A 27761-nucleotide genomic window follows, 5' to 3' on the forward strand; every position below is an offset into this window, starting at 1 on the left:
TTCTCTATAATTTCTTTAGGAGCACTCAAGCATCCTTGTGTCGTACTCTTGACATTAACAATTAGCAATCAACCGTATAACACTCCCTATTACAAGTCAATAGCATAACTGGCACACTAGCACACAAGCTACATGTGCATTCAAATCGACACCAACATTAATTGTCGCCAAGGTTCAAAACCTACTACAATCAAAACCTACTATGATATTGACTGTCATAGGCTAAGAGCTTAAGCCTAGCAATCATGTGGCCTTAGGTGGGAAACTATTGTTTGTATGCCTAAGTCAGCCTTTAACCAACTCTTTATGCCATGCACTTGTGCTAGAACTCGACTAACCTCCTAGGAGTTTAAGAGAAAGCTAGAAAGAAATGGTTAAGGCAAAAGTAGTTTATTTACTTAATGGGGTATGTACACTTGCTCTTGGAACACAGTCCTTATGTGTTCTCTACAATGGCTTTCAAGGCCTAAGTACTTAAGTCTCACACTCTTGCTTCTCTTGTTGTCACTTGTTGTTTATGGCTTATATACAAATGAGGGGGAGGCTTTCTTATTTATACTTGAGCCCCCATGGTACTTATGGTTAAAATGAATCCAAGTGTATGGCCATTAAGGGCCTTTTAGATAGTTCTAAGGTACCCATGCTCCAACAAGGTTGGCTAAGGCCTCTCTAAAGATATATTGGATTCAGGCTCCTTACCGAGCACTTGAGTTTGGAAGAGTCCAAGCACTCACATTAAGTGCCTATATGTAACAGGTTCCCTCTAACTAGTGCTACTCTACCTATAGCTAGGGCCTTATAAAGACTTTCTTGTTTGGGCACTATAGTGTCTGACATTGTACCCACACTTAGCCCTTCTAAAACCTTTAATGCCCATGCACCTGGCTTACGTCTAGGCTTTTTTAGACCCTTTCATGCCCATGTGCCTAGCTTGTCTCCATGCTTCTGTAGGCCCTTCCATGCCTGCATGCCTAGCCTATCTCTAAGTGGTTCTAAGCCTTTCTATGCCTAACTACCTGCATCATATCCTGGGGTATTCTAGAACATTCCAATGAGTAGTCCTCATCCCTGACACCAAGCAGCTTACCTCAAGTGTAGTCTTGCACTTCAGCCTTAGCCTTGGTCTGCACACTTGGGTAATGAATGTGTTGTTAGGGCCTGGATTTTGATCCTTCCTAGTTCATTGCCTATACCATCTTAAGCAAGTCCCATCACATAACCCTTTTAGTCTAAGTCCCATGTGCGGTCTGTGACACCTGTAGCTAATATTGCCCTAGACCCCAAAACAAGTCCCTAAATTGGGTAACGGTTTCCTAGGGTGGTGCAAGTAAAAGCTACATCACATACTTCAATTGGGCAAGTCTCTTGGTATTTGGCAATCTTGTGCTCCCTTCTTATTGACTATAAAAATGTTTTGGCCTGACTAAGACCTTGCTTATAGCAAATGCTACCCAAGACCCTAGAAACAATTCCCTGAATCGGGCAATGTCCTTTTGGGGTGGTGACAGTAGAGTTTGCGTGTATGGTCTTGACTAGACCAAGCATTAGTGGTGTCATACCATTGTTGCCTATTGGATGGCGAAGGCAATCTCATGGCCTTTGCTTGTGTTTTTCCCATGCCAAGTGGTTATGGCATGACCTCGTATGTTATTTCCTTTGCTCATTCAATAAGTAATCGATTGGGTTGGTTATGAACTGGTGTGCATGGATGCTACCACTTGTATGCGATGGGCATACGAGTGGTGCTATGGTTATGCATGTTGGTAGGCTCCATGCTCAATGTATCAAACTATTAACCTATCATCCTCTTCAATCTCCCCTCATGTGGTTATTGTACCTTAGGGGCATAATCAAGATCCTGTGTTGCATGCCTAAATCAATGGAAACCAAATGTCTTGCCATCTTTCATCTGTCTTGTGCCCTTAAAGGCTACGACTTAGACCTCAATCATGCTTTATGTCCCGAGTGTGTCACCCAAACCTTTGTGGCTACATTGTTGCATTGGTGTTCGATCATGCTCTTAGATGCAAAATGTTTTAAGGGTGCAGGCTCTTGGCCCTTGTTCATTCGATGCTATGCATTTTATGTGTTTGACATACATGATGCTTGTGCTCCGTGTTGGCTCTCTTTGCCACTCAGTCAGTGTGTTGAGGTCCATGCGATGCCAACATCTTGAAGGAATGATATTTGGTTGAATTTGCTAGTAGTCATATGCTTGTCTAAAAGATTAAGTGATGCATGTATAAGCATAAACTAGTTCAGACTTTGAAACTGCAAATGGCTCATTAAATCAATTACAATTTTTTTGTTGGTATCTACTACTCAAATAATCATAGTAATTCTAAAGCTAATACATGCAACAAACCCTAGCTTCTAGAAGGGATGCATTTAATAGATAGAAGGTCAATGCGGGCTTTGCCCATTGCTATGATGATTCATGATAACTTGATGGATCGCAAGGCCTTTATATTGATGATGCATCATTCAAATTTCTGCCCTATCAACTTTTGATAGTAGGATAGTGGCTTGCTCTGGTGGTGAAAGGTGATGGAGAATTAGGGTTTGATTTCAAAGAGGGAGCCTACGAAATGCCTACCACATCGAAGAAAGGCAGTCGGTACGCAAATTACCCAATCCTGACACGAGGGAGTAGTGACAATAACTAACAATACTAGGCTCTATGAGCCTAGTAATTTGAATAGTACAATCTAAATCCCTTAACAAGGATCCATTAGAGGGCAAGTTTGGTGCCAACAGCCATAGTAATTCTAGCTCTAATAGCATATATTTAAGTTGTTGCAATTAAAAAGCTCATAGTTGAAACTAGGGTTGGGTCATCCGATTTGCCTTACGGTGAGCATCGATTTATCATTGTGAAGTAGAATTCACCAAGTTTTAGATAGTTCACCCACCCATAGGGAATGTGAGCTAGGTTTAGACCATCATGAGATAGGTTAGTTTTACCCTGCTAATTACAATGTCACAATAGTAATTCATTCTAGTACGAGAGGGACTGTTGATTTAATTAATTGGTCATCACACTTGGTTGAAAAGTTAGTGGCATGAAGCTACTATGTATTAGATTATGAATGAATGATTGTAAGTAAGAATATGGGCTAGAAGTAATGCATGCACCTGTCGCCTGATTGCTAATCCATAGTAGGGGCCCATGGCCCCTAAGGGCACATGTCGTAAATGTAGCCCCAATGGCAGACAATCCACTTAGGCCTCTTTGGAGCTCAATTCCCACCAAGCAGTGGGTAGATCCTTTACAAATGACTTAAATACACGATGATGTATCATAAATGGTAAAGTGGCCTTATTGCCATAATCCACTAAGACTCAACCCTTTATCGCTTCGATTCGTCCCTTCCTCTAACCCATCAAAGTCCTATCACTTCATTTTTTTTCACTATATCCTCCATGGGGTTGAGGATGAATGGTGTTCTCTATTGCAAATGATTTGGCCGAGCAATGACATCTCTCTCTCGAGTGTCAAACTAAATGACAACCAAATGCCCTTGGTATTTGTTAAAGGGATGGGCTCACCTTTAGTGCAAGCACTTGCCTTAAACTCCATTGGTACATGCTAGCTTTAACAAGGTCAGCTAAGACCTTTCTAGAGATATACTAGATTCAAGCTCTTTGCTGCGCCCTCTAGGTCTGGGAGAGTCTGGGTACTCCTGTTAAGTGCTCGCTCCTAATGGGTTCTAAAGTCTTCTCAATCTGGGTGCCACTTTGCTTATAGCTAGGGCCTTATAGAGACTTCTTTGTCTGGGCACTATAGTGCTCTACACAGTGCCCATGCCTAGCCCTTCTAGAATTTTTGGTGCCTATGCATCTAGCCTGCCTTCAAGCTTTTCTAGACACTTCCATTCCCATGTGCCTAGCCTATTTCCATGCTTTTCTAGGCCTTTCCATGTTCGCGCGCCTGGCCTGTCTCTAGGTGGTTCTAGGCTTTTCTATGCTTGATTGCCTATGTAACATCCTAAGGTGTTCTAAAGCCTTCTAATGAGTAGTCTTCATCACTGGCACCATGCAGCTCACCTTGAGTGTATTCTTACACTCCAACCTTAGCCTTGGCCCACACACTTAGGTAATGATGCATCATTAAGGCCTCAATTTTGATCCTTCCTAGTCCATTGCCCGTACCATCTCAAGCAAGTCATGTCACATGACCCTCTTCATCTAAATCTCGTGTACAGTCTATGGCACTTGCAGTTGATGTTGCCTTAGACCCCAGACTAGGTCCCTAAATCGAGCAACAACTCCTTAGGGTGATGCAAGTAGAAGCTATGGTCGTGTACTTGGTTTGGCCAAGTCTCTCAAGTATTTGGCAGTCTCTTAGTCCTTTCTCATTGACCACTAAAATGTCTTGGCCTGGCAAAGACCTTGCATGCAGCCAATGCTATCTAAGACCCTAGGAACAAGTCTTTGAATCAAGCAATGTCCTCCTAGGGTGGTGACAATAGAGTTTGCATGTATGGTCTCAACTAGACCAAGCATTGGTGATGTCATACCATTGTTGCCTATTAGATGGCAAAGGCAGTCTTGTGGCTCTTGCTTATTTTTTTTCCATGCCAGGCAGTTGTGGCATGACCTTATACATCATTTTCTCTACTCACTCATTGAGTAATAGATTAGGTTGGTTATAAAGTAGTGTACATGGATGTTGCCACTTGTATGCAATGGGTATATGAATGGTGCTATGGTTATATGAGTTGCCAGGCTCCTTGTTTGATGCATTAAAGTATTGACCTATCATCCTCTTCAATCTCCCTTTATATGGTCATTGTACCTTAGGGGCATAATCAAGATCCTATGCTACATACCTGAATCAATGGAAATCAGATGTTTTGCCATCTGTCATCCGTATTTTTTCCTTAAGAGCTATGGGTCAGACCTCAATCATGCCTTGTGTCCCAAGTGTGTCACCTAAACCTTTGTTGCTACATTGGTGCACTGGTGTTTGATTGTGCTTTTGGATTCAAAACATTTTGTGGGCAGGGCTCTTGGCCCTTATTCATCTGATGCTATGCATTTCACATGTTCGACATGCACGATGCTTGTGCTCCATGTTGACTCGCTTTGCTACTTAGTCAGTGTGTTAAGGCCCATACAGTGCCAACATCCTAAAAGAATGCTACCTAGTTGAATCTATTAGCAATAATATGCTTGTCTTAAAGATTAAGCCATGCATGTATAAGTATGAACTAGTTTAGACTTTGAAACTATGAATAGCCCCTTAAATAAATTATAATTTTTTTGATGGTATTTACTATTTGAATAATCATAGGAGTTCTAGAGTTAATATGTGCAACAAACCCCAACTTCTAGAAGGGATGCATTTAATAGATAAAAGGTTGACATGGGTTTTGCCTATTGCTATGATGATTCATGATAACTCAATAGATCACACGACCTTTATACCAGTGATGCATCACTCAAATTTTTGCCTTATCAACATTCGATAGTAGGATAGTGGCCTACAATGGTGGTAAAAGGTGATGGAGAATTATGGTTCAATTTTGGAGAGGAGCCTAAGAAATGGTTACCACATCCAAGGAAAGTAGCAGGCGTGCAAATTACCCAATTCTGACATAAAGAAATAGCGACAATAAATAACAATACCAAGCTTTATGTGTTTGGTAATTTGAATGAGTACAATCTAAATCCCTTAATAAGGATCCATTAGAGGGCAAGTTTGGTGCCAGCAGCCACAGTAATTCTAGCTCTAATAGCATATATTTTAGTTGTTGTAGTTGAAAAGCTCGTAGTTGAAACTGGGGTTGGGTTGTCTAGCTTGCCTCATGGTGAGCACTGGTCTATCATTGTGAAACAGAATTCACCAAGTTTTGGATTGTTCACCCATCAATAGTGAACGTGAGCTGGGTTTACACTATCATGAGACAAGTTAGTTTTACCCTACCAATGGCAGTGTCACAACAGTAATTGAACCTAGTACGAGAGGAACCATTGATTCGAACAATTGGTCATCACGCTTGGTTGAAAAGCCAGTGGTGCAAAGCTACCAGGCATTGGATTATGAATGAACACTTCTAAGTCAAAATCTAGGCTAGAAGTGATGCACGCACCCATCACTTAATTATTGACTCATAGTAAAGGCCCATGGCCCTTAAAGCCATATGTTGTAGGTGCAACCCCCATGATAGACAAACTTCTTAGGCCTCTTTAGAGCTCAATTCCCACCAAGCGAAGGGTAGAATCCTTTACAGATGACTTAAATACATGACGAGGTATTGTAAGTGACAGAGTGACCTTGCTACAATAATCCACTAAGATTTAGCCCTTTATCACTTTAATTCATCCCTTCTCCCCACCCCCGTCGAAGTCCTATCACTTTATTTTTTTACACCGTAACCCTATGGGGTTGGGGATGAATGGCACTTTCCATTGCAACTAATTTTGTAGAGCGATGATGTCCTTTCCTTGAGTGTCCAACTAAATGACAACCAAATGCCCTTGGTATTTGAAATAGGGATAGGCTCACCAAACTAAGCGACAACCAAATGTCCTTTGTATTTGTTAAAGGGACGAGCTCACCCTTGGTGTGGGCATTTACCTTGAACCCCATTGACACATGCTGGCCTCTATTGCTAGCTGTTACCTTAAACACCATCGATAACATCTAGCCCTTGGTTGGTGTGGGCAATTATATCCAACACCATCAGCAAATGTTGGCCCATTGTTGCCTCAGACACCATCAGTAGATGCTGACCCCTCTGGTGTGGGACGTTACCTCAGACATTATCAGTAGATGCTGCCCCTTAGTGCAGGTGTCACGGGCTTTGACTTTAGACTCAGAATCCGTGTGGCCTTAGGCTTGGAATCTCCTCTTTTATGCCTAAGTCAGCCTAAAACACAAGCGTGCGGCCACTAGAACAATAGGAATGGCTAATTACGCAAGTTAAAGAGAAACAAGATAACAAGGCAGAATGCTAGAATATGCTGTGTATTCACTAAAACAGAAGTGTTTGATGATGTACAAATGAGGGTGGAGCAGCCCTTTATTTATAGTTGAGGCTCCAGCTACACTTATTGGCAATATCCCTAGAATAAAGGCTAAAATCATGGGATTACACAGATTACAATCAGTCAGGATTCTAACTCCTGATTTCTAAGGTCAACCAAATCTGCCAGGAGGCTCCTGCTAATCCTGCAAGTTTCCAGAAGCTTCCCTTACATGTCCAGCACCTTGGGCCCTTTTGGATGTGGTGCGGGCAGCCTGTATGCTAGGCCTTGGCCTCACGGGGCTGGCCTGCAAGCTGGGCGGGGTTCTGGCCTCGTCTCCTAGGCCTTGTGCGCAAATACCTGCCAGCGCGCCTGGTCTGTGGGACTCAACCTCTAGCTTGCCTGCTGGTGCACCTGATGTGCCTGGCGCACCCGCCCAGGGCATGACACAGGCACCTGTCTCAACCACCATTAGCACAAACAAGCCCAGGGTGTGGGTTATTGCCTCGGCTGCCTCTTTGGTAGATGCTGGCACTTGGTGTGGCATGTGAACCATGACCCTCCTACCACCATTGACCCAAAATGATGTTTAGTGCATGTGTCATGGGATCCAGTCTCAAGCCAAACTCTAGTTGGCCTTGGATAGGGAATTGACTCCATCTACCTAAGTTAGCCTATGAAAATCAAGTGCTCAGCATTATTCCAGCTTGTCAAAGATTGTTCTATAGTATTGAGCCTTCTACAAGCCCATAAATCTAATCCTCCAAGGACTATGTTCAAGCATGCCCGCACTTAGGTCTAACCATGTGCTCGAACCTCGATCATTAATGCCCACACCAAGGTCTAACTATGTGCCTGTGCAACGCTTACCAAAGCCCGCACCTAGGCCTAGCTTAATTCTGCCAAACCTGAACACCTTGCTTGAGTCTGTGGAGTCTTGATCACTACCCATAACATTGTTTTAAGCTAGTTCCCCATGTCCTAAGCCTCTAGTAGGCCTTAAGGCTTGCTCTCTCTGGTTGTCAAACCTTGTCCCACTAAAACTGGAATTACTTTTCAACTTAGAAAGAACCCCTAGGCTTGGACCAGCTTATGAACTATGATGCATGCACATGCAACAACCACCTTCGAGATATGTTGGCCCTTGGTCATAGCACATGCTTTAACCATCATCAACACATGCTGGCCTATTATGCAGGCAATTCCCTCAAACACCATTGGCATAAGCAAGTCCACACACTACGTATGGGTATCTTGGGCTTGAGTCGTGTACCATGCACACCACAACCATGTAATAGGTAGGTTCAGGCACAACTTCATATTTCTGCCATGCCAATGCCATTTTTAATGGCTTGTAAATTCATATAAGTGCTTACCAATGCCTGCACATGAGCTTGGCTCAATTTTGTCAAACCTAAACATCGTGCCTAAGCCTTTATGCTCTTGATCACTGCTCGTACCATTATTCTAGGCTAGTTCGCTATAACTTGGGCCTCTAGTAGGCCTTAAGGCCTAGTCCCCTTAGTAGTCGAACCCTATCCCACTGAACTGGAACTACTCCTTGACTTAGAGAGAACCTCTAGGCTTGGACCAGCTTGTAGACTATGACATATGCACATGTCTTGACTACCGTCAGGACATGTTAGCCCTTAGTCTTGGCACATCTTTTGACCATCATTGGCACATGTTGGCCTTTTGTGTAGGTAATTCGCTTGAACACCATCAGCACATATTGGGCCATGCACTATGCATAGGTATCTTAGGCCTGGGCTGTACGTCATGTGCACCACGATCGAGAAGTAGGTGAGTTCAAGCACTTCTTCAAATTTTTGCAATGCCAATGCCATTTTTATGGCTTGAAAATTCATATAACGCTCTCCAGCACCCATACCTAGTCTCCCTAGCTGTCAGACCCTATCCCATTAAAACTGGAACTACTTATAGATTCAAAAAGAACCATTGGGCCTGGACCAGTTTGCAAACTATGACATATGTACATGCCTCGATCACCATCGAGACATGTTAGCCCTTGGTCTCAGCACATGCTAGTGCTTTATGTGGGTAGTTCCTTTGAACACCATTAAACATGTAGGGTCATACACTAATCGTGGGTATCTTAGGTTCGGGTGTGCACAATGTGAACGATGACTAGGTAGTAGGTGAGTTCAAGCACATCTTTATATTTTTATTGTGCCAAGGCCATTTTTACAACTTGTAAATTCATATTCATATAAACGCTCACTAGTGACCCCAAAGGGCTGGCTCAATTCTATCGAACTTGAAAGTTATATTTGAGTCTCTAGAGTCTTGATCACTACCCTTACCATTGTTCTGGGGTACTTTCCTATGACCTGGGCCTCCAATAGTCTTCGACGCCTAGTCCACCAAGCTATCAGACCCTATCTCAATAGAACTAAAAGAACTCATTGACTTTGAGAGAACCCCTAAGCTTGACTAGCTTGTAGACAGTGACACATGCGCATGCCTGGACCAGTATCAAGACATGTTGGCCTTTGGTCTTAGCACATGCTTTGACCACCATGGCACATGCTGGCCCATTGTGCCAGTGGTTCTTTCGAACACCTTCGGCACATGCTATGCTATGCACCACGTGTAGGTATCCTTAGCTGAGAATACACACCATGCACACCATGACCAGGTAATAGGTAGGTTTAGGCATATCTTCTATTATGCCAATGACATTTTTATGGCATGAAAATTCATATAAGTGCTCCCCAGCGGCCGTACTTAGGCTTATCTCAATGTTGCCAAAACCTGAATGCTATACCTGAGCCTCTAAAGTCTTGGTCACTACCCATACCACTGTTTAGGGCTAGTTCCCTATGACCTGGGCCTCCTGTATTCCTCAAAGCCTAGTTCCCCTAGAAGTCAAACTTTGTCCCACTAGAACTTGAGCTACTTCTCGATTTAGATAAAACATTTGGGCCTAGACCAACTAGTGAACCATGATCCATGCATATGCCTCAACCACCATTGTGATATGTTGGCCCTTGGTCTCGGTAATTGCTTCGACCACTTTCGACACATGCTTACCCATTGTGGGGGCAGTTCCTTTGAACACCATTGGTACATATTGGGCCATACACCACTTCCAAGTACCCTGGGCCAAGGCTATGTACAATGTGCACCACAACCAGGCAATAGGTGGGTTTAGGCACATGATATTTTCAGCATGTCAATGCCATTTTTATGGTTTGTAAATTTATATAACCGCTCACCAACACTCGTACTTAGGCTTGGCTCAATTTTGCTGAACTTGAACACTATGCCTGACCCTCTAAAGTCTTAATCATTGCTTGTACCTCTATTCTGGGCTAGTTCCCCATGACCTAGGCCTCTAGTACACCTAAAGGCATGGTCCCCTTAGCTGTCAAACCCTATCTTGCTAGAGCTAGAACTACTTTTCAATTCTGGCAGTTCTTTTGAACACCAATAGCATATATTGGGCCATGCACCAATTGTGGGTATCTTGGGCTTATGTTGCACACCATGTGCACCACGATAGGGCAATATGTGGGTTCAAGCACATCTTCATATTTCTATCATGCCAATGCCATTTTTATGGCTTGTAAATTCATGTAATGCTCACCAGTGCCCCAACTTAGGCCTAGCTCCATTCTGCCAAACTTGAACACTGTGCTTGAGTTGTTAGAATCTTGATCATAGCCTGTACCATTATTCTAGGCTAGTTCCCCATGACCTGGACCTCTAGTATGCTTTAAGGCCTATCCCCCTAGCTGTCAAACTTTGTCTTGCTAGAATTAGAACTGCTACTTAACTTGGAGAGAACCTCTAAGCCTAGACTAGCTTGTAAACCATAAGACATGTACATGCCTCAACTACCATTGAGAAATGTTGGTTGCTGGTCTTACTGTATGCTTTGACCACCATTGGCACATGCTAGCCCTTTGTGTTGTAGTTCCCTCAAACACCATTGGTACATGCTAGGCCACACACCAAGCATGGTTATGTTAGGCCTGAGCCATGCACCATGTATACCATTGCTAGGTTATAGGTGGGTTTAAGAACATCTTCATATTTTTGCCATGCCAATGCCATTTTTATGGTTTGTAAATTCATATAGCACTCTCCACTACTTGCACCTTGGCTTGGCTTAATTTTACCAAATCTGAACACCATGCTTAAGCCTCTAAAGTCTTGATCACTGCTTGTACCACTATTTTGGGCTAGTTTTTCATGACTTGGACCTTTAGTACACCTTAAGGCCTAGTCCCTGGCTTTTAAACTCTGTCCCACTAGAACAAGAACTGCTTATCGATTAAGAAAGAACCTTTTGGTCTACACCAGCTTGTGGATCATGACACATACACATGCCTTGACTCTATCTTGCTGGAACTAGAATAACTCTTCAACTTAGAAGGAACCTTTGGGCCAAGACCAGCTTGCAAATTATGATACATATACTTGCCTCGACCACCATCAAGGCATGTTGACCCTTGGTCTCGGTATATGCTTTGACCACACATGTTGGGCCATACACCATACGTGGGTATCTTGGGCTCAAGTCATTTGCAATGCGTACCATGACTGGATAGTAGGTGGGTTTAGGCACATCATCATATTTTTACCATGCGATGCCATTTTTATGGCTTGTAAATTCATATAAGCATTCACTAGCTCTTGCATCTGGGATTGGCTCATTTTTGCCAAACCTAAACACTATGCCTAGGCCGTTAGAGTCTTGGCCATTGGCCATACCACTATTCTTGGTTAGTTCCTTATGACTTGGGCCTCCAATATGCCTTAAAGGCTAGTTTCCCTAGCTGTTAGACCAATATTACTAGACTTGGAACTACTCCTTAACTCAGAAAGAACCCTTAGGCCTGGACCAGCTTGCAAACTATAACACATGAACATGCCTCAATCGCTATCAGAACATGTTAGCCCTTAGTCTCAATAAATGCTTCAATAACCATTGGCATATATAGGCCTATTGTGTGGGTGGTTCGCTTGAACACCATAGGCACATGCTGGTCCATGCTGATCCACACACCAAACTAGTGCACCATAGGCCTGGGCCATGCACCATTTGCACTATAATCGAGTAGTAGGTGGATTTAGGCAAATCTTCATATTTTTGCCATGCTAATGCCATTTTTATGGCTTGTAAATTCATAAAATGCTCACAACGTATGCACTTAGGTTTGGCTCATTTCTACCAAAATTGAACACTAGGCTTAAAACTTTGGAGTCTTGGTCACTGCCCATACCATTGTTTTGGGCTAGTTCCCTATGACATGGACCTCTAGTATGCCTCAAGGCCTTGTCCCCTTGGCTATTAGACTTTATCCCACTAGAATTAGAACTTTTTTTAACTTAAAAAGAACTTTTAGGCTTGGACCAGCTTCAGAATCGTGACACATGGACATGCCATTACCACCATTGGGACATGTTGGCCGTTGGTCTCAATTCATGCTTTGACCACTATTGACACATGTAGGCCCATTGTGCAAGCAGTTTCTTTAAACACCATCGACACATGTTAAGTTGCATACCATGAAAGGGTATCATAGGCCTGGACTATGCACCATGCACAACACAATTGGGTAGTAGGTTGGTTCATACACATCTTCATATTTTTTTCATGGCAATGCCATTTTTATGGCTGATAAAGTCATATAAACGCTCACCTACACTCGCACTTAGGCCTGGCTCAATTTTTTTGAACTTGAACACTATGCCTGAGCCTTTGGAGTCTTGATCACCATCTATACCATTATTTTAGGCTAGTTTCCCAGGAGCTGGATATTTAGTACACCTCAAGGCTTGGTCCCCCTTACTATTAGATGCTATCTCACTAGAGCTAAAACTACTTTTGACTTTAAGAGAACCTTTGGGCCTAGACCAAGTTACGAACCATGACACATGTACATGGCTTAACTGCCATCAGGACATGTTGGTCTTTGGTCTCAGCATATGTTGGCCTTTTGTGTGGGCAGTTCCCTTTAACACCATCGACACATGCTGAGTTAAGCACCGAGCATAGGTATCTTGGGCTTGAGCCATTCACCACATATACCACGATTGGGCAGTATGTGGGTTCAAGCACATCTTCATATTTTTTCCATCCCAATGCCATTTTTCTAGCTTGTAAATTCATATAATGCTCATCAGCACATGGATTTGGGCCTAGCTCAGTTTTATAGAACCTAAACATAGTGTTTAAGCCTCTGGAGTCTTGATCACTACCCATACCACAATTCTAGGCTAGTTTCGCATGATTTGGACCTCTAGTACACCTTAAAGCCCAGTCCCTTAGTAGTCAGACTCTATCTTTCTAGAATTGGAACTGCTCTTTAACTCAGAGAGAACCCCTAGGCCTAGACCAGTTTATGGATCGTGACACATGCATATGCCTTATCCATCATTGGGACATGTTGGCCTTTGGTTTCAACACTTGCTTTGACCACCATCAACACATGCTGACTCTTTATGCAAGTAGTTTTCTCGAACACTATTGGTATATGCTAGGTCGTGCACTAAACATGTGTAATCTAGGCTCGGGCCACACATGCACATGACACATGCACATGTACATGCACATGACACATGCACATGCCTCGACTGTCATAATGATATGTTGGCCTTTGGTCTCGGTATTGAGCACCAAGCATAGGTATCCTGTGCTCGAGCCATGCACCACGCATACCATGATTGGGCAATATGTCGGTTTAAGCACATCTTCATATTTCTGCTATCCTAATGCCATTTTTCTAGCTTGTAAATTCATATAATGCTCACCAGCACCTACACCTGGGCCTAGCTTAGTTCTGCATAAACATTATACTTAAGCCTCTAGAGTTTTGATCAGTACCCATACCACTATTCTAGGCTAGTTCTACATGACTTGGACCAATAGTACACCTCCAAGCCCAGTCTCTTCATAGTTAGACTCTGTCTTGCTAGAATTTGAACTACTTTTTGACTTAGAGAGAACCCTTGGGCCTAGACCAGTTTATAGATCATGATACATGCACATGCCTTGTCCGTCATCGAGACATGTTGGCCATTGGTCTCAACACTTGCTTCGACCACCATCTGCACATGCTAACTCTTTATGCAGGTAGTTTCCTTGAACACTATTGGAACATGTTGGGCCATGTACCAAGCATGTGTAATCTAGGCTCAGGCCGCACACCATGCATACCATGATCAGACAGTAGGTGGGTTTAAGCACATCTTTATATTTTTGCCATGCCAATGCTATTTTTATGGCTTGTAAATTCATATAACACTCACCAGTGCCTGCACCTAGGCTTGGCTTAATTATATCAAAATTGAACACCATGCCTAAGCTGCTAGAGTCTTGATCACTACTTATACAACTATTTTAGGCTAGTTCCCGATGACTTGGACTTTTAGATTGCCTTAAGGCCTAGTTTACCTAGCTGTTAGACTCTATCCCACTAGAACTGGAATTGCTCCTTGACTTGAAAAGAACCTTTAAGCCTAGACTAGGTTGCAAATCATGACACATTCACATGCCTTAATTGCCATTGGGACTTGTCAGCCCTTGGTCCTGGCACATGCTGGCCCTTTATACGGGTAGCTCCCTCGAACACCATTGGCACATGCTAGGCCATGCACTAAGTATGGGTATCTTAGGCTCAGGCCACATACCATGCACACCAGATAGGGCAATAGGTGGGTTCAGGCAAATCTTTATATTCCTACCATGCCAATGCCATTTTTATGGCTTGTAAATTCATACAACACTTACTAGTGTCCGTGCCTGGGTCTAACTCAATTCTAGCAAACCTAAACAATGGGCCTAAGCCTTTGAAGTCTTGATCACTACTAGTACCAATGTTTTGGGCTACTTCTTCATGACTTGGACCTCTAGTACACCTCAAAGATTGGTTTCTTTGGCTATCAAACACTATCCCATCAGAATTGAAATTGCTCTTTGACTTGGAGAGAACCATTGTGCTTGGACCGGCTTGTGGATTGTAACACATGTGCATGCCGTGACTCTGTCTTGCTAGAACTAGAATTACTCCTTAACTCAGAGAGAACCCCTAGGCCTAGACCAACTTGTGGGCCATGACACATGCATATGTACATACCTCGACCACTATCGGGAGATCTTGACCCTTAGTCTTAGCATATGCTTCAACCACCATTAAGACATTGTTTCTTTGGTATGGGTAGTTCTATTAAACACCATCAATATATGTTGGGCCACACACCACACATAGCTATCTTGGGCTCAGGCCATGCACCTTATACACCATAACTAGGTAATAGGTGGGTTCAGGCACAAATTTATATTTTTGTAGTTCTACTGCCATTTTTATGGCTTTTAAATTCATAAAACGATTGCCTAAGCCTTCATGTGAAGTTTCATGTCAAGATGACTCGTTTTCTATTTTTTATGATTTTTAGAATTTTTCATGGTTTGGGATTTTTTGAAATTTTTTTAGGAGTTTTGGCCTTAAATTTGGTATACATGATCATTGTATTTTGTTGGCATCCAAAAAAAAATTCAGCTAAAAAATCAAAATGTAGAAGATTTTGTGGCCATTTGAAAAAAGCATCATATTTTAGACACTTGAATGGCTACTGCTATGAACCTATAAAAGCTCTTATGCTCTTTAAAGAGTTGTAAGTTGTCAAGGTTCCATGGGGGATAAGGGGTCAATATAGGGGCTAAAGACCAGCACCCATCGCACTTTATGCGCAAACACCCTTGACCCTTTTCCCCAATCATCAGAACCCTTAATCGTGCTAGTTTTGTTCTCCAGTGATGCTTCGATGATGGTGCCCTAGGCAAAAAAATACAACACCATCAAGTACATCGTGGCCTAGAATCAAACATCGATCAAGGCTTTGACCATCATCGACACATGCTGGCATATGGTGTGAGTGTCATGGGCCTAAGACTTATGCCAACACTCTGTGTGGCCTTAGGTTGGACTCCATCATTATATATCTAAGTCAGCCTGAAAACACTCTCAAAGAGTGAGCACTCAAAAGAACACTAAAAGGCACTTTAAACCTAGAAAAGAAAGAAGGCAAGAGATGTTTGAAAATGCTATAACTTGTATTTACTCAAGTGTTTTTATACATCCATTGAGGATGGAGAGGCCTTTTATTTTTAGTTGAAGCCCCCATGAATCAATATCTAGGATTGACTCAATCCAATGGCTATTATAGAGTCCATGATTACAAAAAGATTACATGAAATATACATTAAGAGTTCAAATTGTATAGGGAACTATACTATCCTTAGAAGTCTCCAGATCCTTCTAAAAGGTTCTATCTATTATGTTTGCTGGGGCTTGGTCTGCCAACACTAAGGCTTGGTCCATCTGAGGCTTTTTTATATGTGTTAAGCTCAGTTTAGAGAGCTTGCATGGGTAGTTTAGGCTGTTCTAGTGCTTGCGCATGTGTTCTATGCCACTGTTGAGAGCCCAAGGCCTAACCTTTCATCATTGGTGCCTCAGCCTTAATACTGCATGTGCGAGCCATGACACTTTTCGACACTTGATTTTGTGATGCCCTCATTAAGTGATCTAAATGAAACTAGTTGATCTAGTCTTTAAACTACCAAAGATCTTCAGTTGGTTCCCAACTTGCCTCACTGTTGGGAAATCCTTTCCATTGCACTAAATACTCATGCCTTGGCCTATAATTCTATTGCCTTACCTATCAGCCAAAATGCACTAAATCTCTTTGTCATATGAGGCCTTTATCCCTATGGGTACATGTTATGACTTTGCCCATTTTAGATTCTTCTAATCATAATAAAATGGCTTTAACTTCCTAACATGGAAAACTAGGTGTCCCTTGGGCTTCGGTGGCATATCTAGTTAGTAGGTTACCTTGCCTACATTTTTTAAAACTCTAAAAGGTCCTTTATATCTTTGAACTAGGCATTTATGCATGCCCTTATAGATCAAGACTGTGTGTAGCTTCACCATCACCAAGTCCTAAACTTGGTATTGCACATCTTGTCACTTATGATCTGTCCACTTCTTGTTCTTCTTGGCTACTTTATGTAGACAGATTCTTGCAAGGTCATCTTACTCTTGCAAAGCCTTGGCAAACTTGTAAGCCACTAGATTAGATCTAGTGTAGCCTATTGCAATAGCTATTAGAGTAAGTGGCTACTGGCCTGTCACTAACTCAAATGGACTCTGGTTTGTCACCTCACTCTATTACAAGTTGTAAGAAAACTAGGCAACATCCAATAGCTTGGGCTAGTCTCGCTGTGTTGCACTAACATAGTGCTTGAAGTAAACCTCTAATAAACCATTTACTTATTCAGTCTACCAATCAGTTTATGGATGTATGCTGGTGGGAAAGTTCAAGTTTGTCCTCAATAGCTTGAACAACTCCATCCAAAATCACCTAGTAAAATGCTCATCCTTATCACAAATGATTGTCGATGGTATGCCCTAATACTTCACCACATTCTTCAAGAATAAGGAGGTTACCTCCTCAGTTGGGTACTCTTTGGTTGTTGGAATGAATGTTCCATACTTGAAAAACCTATCCACCACTACCATGATGCTCTCAAACCCATCTAACTTGGTAGTCTAATTATAATATCCAACTAAACACTCTCTCATGGGCACTCTAATATAGGTAATGGCTCTAATAGATCGACTGGTAACTTTTGCTCTACCTTGTCCTTCTGGCAGATAAGACAAGTTTGATATAGGCCTCAATGTCATCCTATATATAAGACTAATAGTATCAATCCTACACTAGTGCTAAAGTGCAATTCACTCCATGGTGGCTAGCCTACCTTGAGTCATGGCATTCCTACATAACTTCCTTGCAGAGTTTCCTATGCTGTGGCATAAATATCATGTTCCCTTTGGTGAAAAGTAAGTCACCCTGTAACAAAAAATGTTTGGTTTTACCTTGTCGGGCATACTCTATGAGTATCTCAGCTATAAGATCATTAGCCAATCCCACATTAATGCACGACATCAGGGAACTATCAAGTTAGCTGATGGTAGCAAACATTACTTTCCTACTAAGTGCATCAGCCATTATATTGGCCTTCTTAAGCTTGTACTTATGCTAAAATCAAACTCTATAAGGAAATCCTACCATCTAGCCTGCTTGGGAAATAGCTTCTTTTAAGTCTAAAAGTAGCTTGTTGCAACATTATCAATTCTAACCATAAATCAAGATCCTAGCAAGTAATGTCTCTATGTGCATAAATAGTGCACCACCATTGTTACCTATTTTTTTGGATCATGTATTTATGCTCATCTCTTTGAGCTTACTACTCTCAAAGGCAACTGAATGGTTCTCTTGCATTAGCATCCTTTTAATGGCAAAGTTTGATGCATCCATATGCACATTATATGGTTTAGTGTGATCCCACAAAGCTAGAATAGGCTCTTTAGTCATTGCATGATTCAATCGATCAAAGGCTTGCTAGCATTCCTGACTCCAATCCCACACTCTTTTTTTTTTTAGCATGTCTATTAATGGTGTGGTAATGGTAAAATGGCCTTTGATGAAGAGCCTATAGTAGTTTACCAACCTAAGGAATGATCTCAACTTTGTGACCTTTGTTGGCAACTCCCAATCTAGTATGGCTTTGACTTTGCTTCCATCCATTCAAATCTTGCCACCTCTAATAATGTGGCCTAAAGATTGGTCCATGAATCATTTTTCCTTTTTCATGAATAGCTTATTTTCCTGTAATACCTAGAACACTTGCCCAAGGTGCTGTACATGCTTCTTTAATGATCGACTGTAAATCATAATATCGTTAAGATAAACCATAATAAAATGATCTAGGAATGGCTGTAGTACCTTATTCATTAAGGTGTAAAATGTTGTCGATGTATTGGTCAAGCCAAAAGGCATCACTAAGAACTCATAAAAACTATAGCAGGTAACACAAGCTACCTTGGGCTCATCCCTCTCAACAATTTTGACTTGGTAGTACCTTGACTGCAAGTCTAGCTTAGTGAACCATTTAGCATCTCAAAATTGGTCAAACAAATCTGCAATGAGTGGGATTGGGTAGTTATTTTTCATTGTTTGCCTATTCAATGCCTTATAATCTATACATAGTCACAATGACCCATAATGCTTTTGCTAAAACAACATTGGTGCACCAAATGGGGCTTTAATGGTCTAATATAGCCTACATCAATAAGTTCCTTAGCCTATTTCTTTAACTCCAACTCTTAGGGTGACATTTGATATGGGGCTTCGGCTAATGGGACAGCACTCGACACTAACTCAATTCTATGATCCATTTCTCTATTGGTTGGCAGCCTTTTAGGTCATTTACTAGGCATCATGTCTCGAATGATTTTCACATCTCTAGTACTTCTAAAAGGGTGTCAACACTATTATGCCTGGACTCTTCCATCTTTAAAGCTGCAAGGAAAGTGTCTTCATTTTTGCTCACTCTCTTAGCCAACTATATACCAAATAGCTTTTTAGTCTTTAACCTTGATATTATCTTACTGGTATAATGCATAGGTATCAATGGTCCAGTATACAAATGCAATTGGCAAAAAACATCATAAGTGCACAATATGGTTAAGAAATTTTAAACTAGCATTAAGATCATAACCATCTAGAGGAATTACCTTAACTGATTCTCTACCTTTCCACTTACCAAGTTATCATTCCACTCCATGTGCTACACCAATTGTTGGGACCTCTTTAGAGTTGACTGTTTTGATCTTACCATCCCTTTTTTACACCTTTAGGTTTAGTTTTTTTGGTTGTATCTCTAAATATGAACAAGTGAGATGGTTCTATGTTTATGAGTGCATTCAATTTCTTACCAGCAATCATCATGTCTATAAACATCAACCCTTTCTACTTATGACAGCTTTTGGTGTAGATTGAATTTAGCATAATCAAGCCAAGCTTCATGGTATCTTTTCTTGACCCCTCACCATCCTTCTTGTTAATGGCAGGTAGTTAGGTTTTCTTAGGGCAATTTCTTGACATGTATGAACCTTCACAAATGAAACAAGCTGGTGGCTCATGATCCTTGTTGTTCCACTACCTTGATTTTCACTTCCCAGATGGTGGCTTGCCTTGACCATTCTTGGTTTGTTGACCTTTGTCCCCATCCTTGGATGGATGGTCTTTGTCTCCCTCCTTAGACTATCGGTCTCTACCATTACCTTTTGGCTTGAATGACTTAAACTTTTTTTGTGTTTACCTGTGTCTCCACCACAATAGTGCAATGTTAACCAAATACATAGAGGTTGTGGTTACCTTAGTGCCATCCTCATCAATGCCCATAGCTCAAAAGTATTGCTGTATTCCCTACAAAAATTTATCCACATCTTTTATAGACATAGTTCCCTTGTATTCCTTTGGCTTAGAAACTTTCACTCAAGTCTTACTTGTTACAGTGAACACACCATTCCCAATGGCTGTCTTGCATGCTATGAGCTCCCTTTGAGCTTATTCTTCTCTTTGCTCAGTGCCTCAACCAAGGCTTCCAAGGCTTTATTTTTCTAGGAGAACATGTCAATGGTTTCTTTAAAGGCACCATGGAATCCTTGTTTGATCTCCTCTTTAGTTTCTTTAAACCTCTCCCTCAGGTCTAACACTGCACTTTCACCTTAGCTAAGCTACCATCTAGGGTTGACATCATGTCGTTAGAGGTAGCCTTTTTTCCTATTCCATGTGCTAGGTCTTGGACCTCTGACTATTGGTTACCAATATCACTTTGAGATGCCTTTCATCGAACACCTTGAATGCTAACTAAACATGACCACGAAGTAGAACCTACTCTAATACCAACTGTCATGGACCTAGGACTCATGCTAATGCTCCATGCAACCTTAGGTTTACTTTTTCCATATTTCTTAAGTAAACCTGAAAACACTCTCAAAGAGTGAGCACTCAGAAGAACACTAAAAGGCACTTTAAGCTAAAAAAGGCTAGAAAGCAAAAGATGATTGGAAATGCTATAACTTGTATTAATTCAAACATTTTTATACATTTAATGAGGGTGTGGAGGCCTTTAATTTATAGTTAAAGCCCCCATGAATCAATGGCTAGGATTGACCCAATCTAATGGCTATTACAGAGCCTAATATTATAAAGAGATTACATGAAATATACATCAAGAGTTCAAATTGTACAAGGAACTATACTATCTTTGGGATTCTCTAGATCTTTCTAAAAGGTTCTATCAATTAGGTCTACTTGGGCTTGGTGCTTTGTTGGGTCTGCTGGGGCTTGATCTTCCTGCACTAGGGCCTAGTCCATTTAGGGCATTTTTAAAAGTGTTAAGCTTGGTCTTAGGAGCTTGCACAAGTGGTTCAAGTGATTTTGGTGCTTGTGCATGCATTCTGTGCCCTTGTTCTGAGCCCAATGCCTGAGCCTTTATCACTGATACATCAACCTTAGTTATGTACACATGGGTCATAACACGGGTACATGCCTTCATGATTATCAGCATAAGTTAGCTTTTGGTATAGACACCTACCTCAACCAACATTGGCACAAGTTGGCTTTTGGTATGGCTAGCTACCTCAACCACCATCAACACATATTGGCTCTTGGTGTGGGCCCATGCCTCGATCAGCATCGATATAATTTGGACTAGGTTTGGGTACATGCCTAGATCAATATTGGTAGAAGATTGCCCTTGGTACGAACAATTGCTTCAAACAACATTAGCACATGTTGGCCCTTATTGCAGGCACTTTCCTCGAACAACATTGGCACATGCTAGGCCTTAGTGTGGGCACATGCCTTGATCACCATTAGCTTTTGTGGACCCTTAGTGTGGGATATGCTTGTTTGGATAAAGTGTCCCCATTACAGACACTTGAATGCCTGCTACTAGCATATCTATAAAACATCTTACGCTCTTTAAAGGATAGTTGTTCAAGCTCCCCTCCCCTCATAGGAGGAGTAGTGTACGTGATGGGCTTGTCATTGTGTACATCAATGGCAACATCCTTATAGCCAAATCCAAGTCATGCATGCCTTTTATCCATGTTATTTGGTGATTGGTTGCTTTGATAACCTATAATCACCCAAGTCTCGACTGATTGGCATACATACAAAAAAAGAGCTTGATTTTGCTAAGCTTAAGCCCATGCCTATGGTTGATGTTACCCCAAACCCTAAAGCAAGTCCTCAAATCAGGCAATGGCTCCCTAGGGTGGTGTAACTAGAAGCTACTATTGTGAGCTTGGTCTAGCCAAGTCTTTTGGGTTTTGGTAGTCTTGTGGTTCTTTCTCATTGACTACAAAAATGCTTAGGCTTGCCTAAGCCCATGCATGCAGTTGATTTTGCCTAAGGCTCCAAGAACAAATCCCTGAATTGGGCAACATCCCTTTAGGGTCATGACAATAGAGTTTGTATGTGCGATCCCAGCTAGACCAAGCATTAGTGGTGTCATACCATTGTTGCTTATTGGATGGCAGGGGTAGTCTCGTGGCCCTTGCTTGTGTTTCTCCTGTGCCAAGCAGTTTTGGCATGGCCTTGTACATTGTTTCCTCAACTCACTCATTGAGCAATCGATTGGGTGGGTTATGGACTAGCATTCATGGATGCTGCCATTTATACATAATGGGCATATGAGTGGTGCTATGGTTGTGTGTGTTGGAAGGCTCCATGATTGATGCATAGAACTATCGACCTATCATTTTTTTAGTCTTTCTATGTGGTTATCGTACCTTAAAAGGCAATCGAGATCCTGTGCTACATACCTAAATCAATGGAAATTGGATGTCTTGCCATCCCTTATTTGTCTTATATCCTTAAAGACTACGGGTAGACCTCAATTGTGCCCCGTGTCCTAAGTGTGCCACCCAAACCTTCATGGCTGCATTGGTGCATTGTTGTTTGATTGTGCTCTCAGATGTAAAATATTTTATGGGTGCAAGTTTTTGACCCTTCTTCATTGATGTAATGCATTTGATGTGCTCGACATGCATAATGCTTGTGCTCTATGTTGGCTCTCTCTATCGCTCAATCGGTGCATTGAGGCCCATACGGTGTCAATATCCTGAAGGAATGCTACCTAGTTGATCTTACTAGTAGTCATATGCCTATCTTAAAGATTAAGCCATATATGTGTAAGTATGAACTAATTCAGACTATAAAACTACAAATGGCTCATTAAATCAGCTATAGTTTGTTTAGCGATATCTACTACTCAAATAACCATAGTAATTCTAGAGCTAATACATGTAAAAAACCTTGACTTCTGAAATGGATGCCTTTATTAGATAAAAGGTCAACACGAGCATTTTCCATTTCTCTAATGATTCATGATAGCTCGATGAATCGTATGACCTTTATGTTGGTGATGCATCATTCAAATTTCTTACCCTATCAACTTTTGATGGTAGGATAGTGGCCGACTATGATGGTGATTGGTGATGGAGAATTAGGATTCAAGAGAGGGAACCTGAAAAATGGCTACTTTATCCAATGAAAGCAGCAATTGTGCAAATTACCCAATCTTGACATAGAAAGGTAGTGACAATAAATAAAAATATTGAGCTCTATGAATCTAGTAATTGGAATGAGTACAATCTAAATCCCTTAATGAAGATCCATTGGAGGGTAAGTTTGGTGCTAGTAGCCATGCTAATTCTAGCTCTAATAGTGTAAATTAGAGTTGTTGTAGTTAAAATGCTTGTAGTTGGAATCAGTGTTGGGTCATCTAGTCTACCTCATGGCTAGCTTCTTAAAGGGAATATGGCCACTTAGGCTATGAAAATTTGAGGCAATAATAGGTCTGTGATGCCCTTAGATGTTTTGGGTTGCATTTATGCTACATTGATGTATTTAACAAGACCATAGCCATAGTCAACAGGCCTAGTAATCTTTGAAATTTCATTATGATTGGGATAGTTAATTGTAATTGTTGGTTTTCAACAAGGAATTCCTAATAAGCATGAGTCATTGGCTCACATTGACTATGTCGTTGTCCTTTATACATATCGCCCATGGCTCCTACCTATTGAATGGTCTAGTGAAGTGTTCAAATCATGTTAACATGGATGGTTCACTGCCTGTAACATCGTAGGAAGTCTGCTAAACCTAATCATTTAGAGGAAGGAGAAGTCATAACAAGGTTTCCATAGGTGAATATGTAAAAGGATCATTATCGAAACCTGCTCAACGAATGACCCATGAATGCATAATAAAACATAAAGGGTCAAGGGTGCCTCCATGCCCCAATCCATTTTGACCCTAGATGAATGCCATAATCACTTTGTTTCACCTCTTGGGTAGGCAAAATGATAGGTATCATCACCCATAGTCAAATAATGATCCTTTGGTATGAATCATGCCAAAGAACTAGAATGTAAAATAATATGTGTTCTATTGCCATCCCATTTGCAGTGCATGCAAAAGAGGCACTGTGACTCTTTTTGTATTGAAAAACCAAAACAACTCTCGATAATGGATATATCAACTCTCGCAATAATGAAGAACATAGTGAAATGAGAAACTTGGTATGAATTACAGAATCCCATGAACCATTGGGTCTTTGAATGTAAGTTATGCCCCAAACCATTAGGCCAAGGGCACATCTGCCTAGGTGTCATGCATCATCACCTCCTCTAACCCCCTATCCATCGAGCTCCAGGTGAGAGGGGAAGATGGTTTCTCAAATCTCATCTATTATGGTTGGCCTAAAAGTGAGTCCTCGACAATGATAGTGTAGTGACCATCGATGGTAAAGCTTCTGGCATGCCTTGTCTCTAGTGACGTGCGCTTGTTGCCTATCTAGACCACATCAGACCCCGTGCATCACTTAGTTAATGCTCACATTTGACCTTAAGTCAAGTGGGATCACCCGTTAAGTTTAAGCATATTAGTAAGTAAAAGAAAAAAAACTTACTGAGATTTCCCTAGTAATGATAAGCGAACCAAAAAGAGCCCAGCTTGAGAATTGGGCACCCTCGACATCTGAATTATAGTATAGAGAAATGTCCTTAGTGATGAACTGGGCCCAAGTCATCTGAAAAATGGTGCCAAAAAAGGTGAAACCCTATTGTGCCTGGACTTTGTCTCACCTTAAGGCATTGTCTTCAAGTCAAGTTATTTGAAAATGTAGCGCTGATTAGGCGATAAATTTCATCCAAGGCTAAATACGAGTGAAAGACCGATAGTGAACAAGTATTGTGAGGGAAAGATGAAAAGGGCTTTGAAAAGAGAGTCAAAGAGTGATTGAATTTGTCAAGAGAGAAGTGGATGACAGCTGAAGATACAACTCTGTTGGTTGTAAAATGGCTAGACTCAATTTATTGATCAACGCGAGACATCGACCAATGCAGGTTATAGTGGTGGACTAAGCTCAAGCTTTGGATATGCTTGGGAGACATCATCGCAAATGCTGGCCTTTTTTTACCTCAGACACCATTAGTAGATGCTACCTTTTTGGCGAGAGATGTTATCCCAGACCCCATCATTAGATGCTAGTACTTGTCGTGAGCACTTGCCTCGACCACTATAGGCACAAATAGGCCCTTGGTGTGGGTTGTTGCCTTAGACACTTCTTTGGTAGATGTTGGCACTTGGAGTGGGTTGTTACCTCAGACACCTTTCTGGTAGATGCTGGCACTAGGTGTAGCACTTGGTATGACATGTGTACTGTGACCCTCCCATCCAAGGCACTTGTCTGCCCCTTAATCACCATTGTTACCAAATGATGCTTGATGCATGTGTCATGGTATTTGGTTTTAAGCCAAACTTTGTGTAGCCTTTGATAGAGAATTAGCTCTGTCTGCCTAAGTTAGCTTATGAAACTCAAGTGCTTAGCATAATTCTAGCTCATAAAGATTATACTACAATATTAAGCCTTTTAGAAGCCCACAAATCTGATCCTCCAGGACTGTGTTTAGGTGTGCCTGCACTTAGGTCTAACAATACACATATACCTCGATCATTAGTGCTCGCACCAAGGTTTAACTGTGTGCTCGTGCATCACTCACTAGCGTTGGCACTAGGCCTAACTCAATTTCACTGAACATGAACACTGTGTCTGATCCTCTAAAGTCTTGATCATAGCCCATACTATTATTCTGGGCTAATTCCCTATGATCTAGGCCTCTAGTAGGCCTCGAGGCCTTAGTGTGCCTTAGTCCTACCATGACTGACCTTGAGCTGAGTGAATGATAAGGCCTTATGGTTAGGATAGTGGTCTAGGAGCTATATGAAGGCAATGTAAGCCCAGGAACATGTTGCTTATAGTGTGTGCAGGCGATGTGAGCCCTAGGCCCCAAGATGCATGAGCAAGTGCAAGCCAATGAATGGGCACCTTAGAGCAAGGTAACTATTCAAGTGTTGTCAATTGAAGTAGTGCACGGGGTTTCCTCATATGGGTTGATGGAGCAATAAGTGGAATACCGAAATAATGGTGGTGAAAATATAGGTCACTGGGCCTTGTATCGGTTGAAAAAAGGCTCTAAGGTGTCTGGGGAGAAAAGTATTCCCATCTCAGACATTTTTGTAGTTCTTGGTAGGATGGCTAAGAAAGCTCTTATGCTCTTTATCGGGGGACAACTAGGGTTAGCTATCCACCACTCTTTTGGCTAGTGGGTAGACAGAGACCTAGCTAGTCTGAAGTGAGCTATTCTTAGGCACATGTTGTGTATAGATGGGTAGGCATCATTAGGTCATGAGTGTGACATGATATCTTTTTACTATTAGGGCTAATGGGTCTTATATCATGCCTTTGCATTGAGCCATAGGGTTAGATGCTAGTGTTCACTATGTCCTTCGATTTCCCTTTCTTTAGTCGATTCAATGAGTAACCAAGGATCATGAGATGGTGTTTGCATAGAAAAAAAACCATTGAGCCCGAAAGATGAGCAGGTTAATAGGCAAGAATGCTGCTAAACCTTTGTGGCCAATTGATAAAGGTGTGATGTGATTGGGGTAGCACACCTAAGTCTATTAAAGTGGGATGAACATGATGTAAGGTGTCCATCATATGTGTGGGTAGCCTAGAATAAGGCTAAGGGCTGAGGCCTTGAGTTATGAGTTTCATGGGATGAGAAAAGCCTAGTGTGGGTCTGAGCTAACTGCTAACCAGCATCTGTGTTGTGCCTTTGAGTTCAAGGCATAAAAGCTTGTGGATGTTTTGAACGAGCATGGTGTTAAGTTTTCACCATGCCAGAATGAGATAATATCACAAAATCTAGGGTTCTGCGCTCTTATGAGCCAAGTGGGTCAGTGCTTGATACCTTAATACCTACAAGCAAAGATGAGTGTTTGGGGTTACATTAAGAATTGTAGGCTGATAAGATAATGGAAATTAGGTTCCTCCCTATTGAGTTTTGGAATGTCTGATCCTATGGGGTTCAAACCAAGAATGGCTTATGAGTATGTGGCTTAAAGGATTGATATTGAGCCATCCATGGAGAAATGGACTCAAGAAAGGCTAACCTCAAATATGAATAGTTTTGGTACCACATAAATGTGTGGTTTCAGTCTAAGGAATGTGTGGTTCATGACAGCTAGTATCAAAGCCTAAGTTGGCTTAGTGGTGGGATTAAAGCAACCTTAGGTGTCATATGCTAATGAGAAATTGAGGTAGTGCTAAGCTCAAAGAGAGTTATCAAGTTAACAATGTGAGAAAGTGGCTATGTGGCCTCGAGAATAAGCCATTGATGCATGCTGTGGGAAAATTGGCCTTCGTTTAAGGCCTTTAAATTGAGTCTTGGATGCCAAGCTAAAGGGCATAGTAGTCTAGCCTCACCTAGCAAAAGATGTTAGTGTATGCAGACATGTGATGCCCTTACAGGGGTGAAAAACCATGT

The 27761-nt window shown here is 41.6% G+C and overlaps 1 pseudogene; it reads left to right on the forward strand.

Annotated features, from left to right (window-relative positions):
- Positions 1 to 24385: 24385 nt before the first annotated feature.
- On the forward strand, positions 24386 to 24541 carry LOC149520082 (5.8S ribosomal RNA; annotated as a pseudogene).
- The last annotated feature ends 3220 nt before the right edge of the window (positions 24542 to 27761 follow it).

Source organism: Durio zibethinus, chromosome 2, assembly GCF_047325235.1.
Source record: "Durio zibethinus cultivar Kanyao isolate XHJ-2024 chromosome 2, ASM4732523v1, whole genome shotgun sequence".
Taxonomy (NCBI): Eukaryota; Viridiplantae; Streptophyta; class Magnoliopsida; order Malvales; family Malvaceae; genus Durio; species Durio zibethinus.